Below are 2,530 nucleotides of genomic sequence, written 5' to 3' on the forward strand. Positions count from 1 at the left end.
CTCGCCTTTTATCCGCGTTTATATTTGTACCAAAAATAACGAGAACAGAATTCTCGGTAAAACATTGGAGTCTGGTGAAGGCAGTTATGCCTTAGGTTCATGACAATATGAGCCGCGATTGCCTGTCTGCATTTGGGTCAGCTGACCAGACGGAGAGGCACACAGAAAAGGCACGAAACAAGGCTGAGCTGGCTGAAGGATTTCCTAGAAGCGGCCTATGTAAAAAAAAAAGTAGAGCCGGATTTTGACTCTTGGCTGTCTGTGGGAGCTCCGCTTGCAGACCTAACGCAAATGCTCCAGTGTGTGGCTTAGACTGTCGCTTTAATGCCAGCAATATGGGACATTCGCTGTTGGATGACGTGAGACCGTGTTACTCAGTGTATTTGGGAAATCTGAAAACAGAGGGTGCTTTCCGTCAGCGATGGTTCACAGCGGGCCCTGCGTGCTCGTGACGGGGCATTTCGTCTTAGGTCTCTATACCAGGAATCACGGCTGTGAAATGGAGGCTTTCTCTTCGCGGCGATCCAATATGGGCGATCCAAACATTTAGAGCTCTAAAGGTCTGGACACAAGCAAGCAGTCTTGACGGCTAACGTCCAAAGACATAAGACCAGTCAGAGCGCTCATTGTTTTCAGCCACTGAAAAAGTACCGAGCAGCATGGTCTCGGATTCCGCTGCCAAAGCACTGTGGCCCTGGTCTCAGTCCTACCAACGCACTCAAGTATTCTTGCTAAGTTTGCGGGCAGTAGCGTAGCTGTATAAGCATGCTAGTTGACCATGTGTCCGAGATAATACACATTGCCAGTACGTACAGCGATGAAAAGCTTGAGCCTAAGCTGCCGTTGTAGTGTCTGGGGAGTGACTGGGTGACCTCTCGTCCACTGCTCTCACTTCTTGGCGGCCGCCACATTGTTGACAGTGCAACAGAAGGTCACCGAAATTCATTGTGAATGCGCGTTCGCGTTCATAATTGCATCGATGCATTTTTTTTCGAGTAATAAAATGGCATCCTACGGACGACGTCAGCAACGAGCTTTTTAGCCTTTTGTAAGGCTGCTTTGCCTGTCGCCATTTACGCTGTGTCAGATGAAACAGCTCGCTTTTCGTGCCACTGCCACCACCTACGTCAAAACGTAAATAAACCTATGAATAATTGAACCTGTAAATTATCGACCGCAACCGTATTTTTTTACTTTCTTTGGCTCCGGTTTATGCGGCGTCAGGTACTTTCTCTGATTGTGGTCAGTACCATAACGCATATATATATATATATATATATATATATATATTTACTTACTTTTTTTCTTTTTTTTTATTCTTTCTTTGCGGTTCATCTCCCGTCGCAAGTTGCTCGAACTTTACTCGCCGCTGTCAGGTTATTCTAACCAGCAGTGTCCACCTGGTTTTCTCATCACGCTGGGCGCTCCCATCTTTTAGTGAGAACAAGAAGAATAATTTTCTCACCACTTGCAGCACACACCTTCCCCCACCTGTTTTCGTCTTATTTTTTTTCTTTTTCTTTTTTTTTTTTTTCCCTTCCAAGGTTGTTCCGCGGTTGCCTGTATTGTGTCTTGTACTGTATACAGATGACTCGCGGCGGCCGGTGCCTTGGGTTGATGGCCCATTGGGCCTAGCCTGCTCTCCGCAGCTGTGTGTGTATGTGTGTGTTGTGCGTGTCCAGCTGACTCACCTGTGTGTGCCCATATTGTTTGTATCACCTCTGGCCAACCCTATAAGAAGAGAAACAAGAATCATGTACCATCAGTCTTGAGAAAGGCAGGGCTCCTGCCGAAACGTTGACTACAAATAAACTTGGAAACAGTATGAAGCAATTTTTCACTTTTATATATATATATATATATATATATATCCAACAATCCTGGATGGCATCTTGCTCGAAGCCCTAAATGTGAGTGTGGCGCTGTCGTAGGGAGAATAATTTTGATTTTAAAGCTGCATGGGCCTGTACAATACCGCTTGCTCCTCTGGCTGGCGTGTATGGAGGCGCTGCTGGCGACGCGGGAAAGTTAAAAAATAACGCATGAAATTTGACGAGCCAAGCACAGCACCGTAATACACATCCTAGCGAGAGTTTGTGCTACCCGTAGTCAATTCCTGCAAAGCCTACCGGAGGTTATAGTGATAAGTATTCACGCTCTGTCCAATCCACGCGTGGCTTGCGTCAACTAACAAGACTATGTCGGGAAAGGTGTCGCATTTCTAGTGTCTTGTGCTGTTGAATTCAGCTCTTTTGAGGTGTTCACTAGAATAATTGCAGCGTCACCTGGGCACTGCAGGTTGCGTACAGCGTTAAAGATGTTTGCGTATCCAGAGGCGCCGGCACTGCCTGTCGGCGATACAGGTTGCGCTCATGTGCGATGCGACTGGTCATATTAACATTTTTGCCAAGCAAATGATAGTACGTGGCCACTGACCCTCAGGAATCGTGCGCTTACTTCTGGTGCCGCATTTCTCATGCATTTAGTTACCCTCGAAAGTGACGCGACTAACGCATAGCACAATTACAAG

This window comes from Amblyomma maculatum, chromosome 7 (assembly GCF_055883805.1).
Source record: "Amblyomma maculatum isolate TAMU_Amacu chromosome 7, ASM5588380v1, whole genome shotgun sequence".
NCBI classification, from domain to species: Eukaryota; Metazoa; Arthropoda; class Arachnida; order Ixodida; family Ixodidae; genus Amblyomma; species Amblyomma maculatum.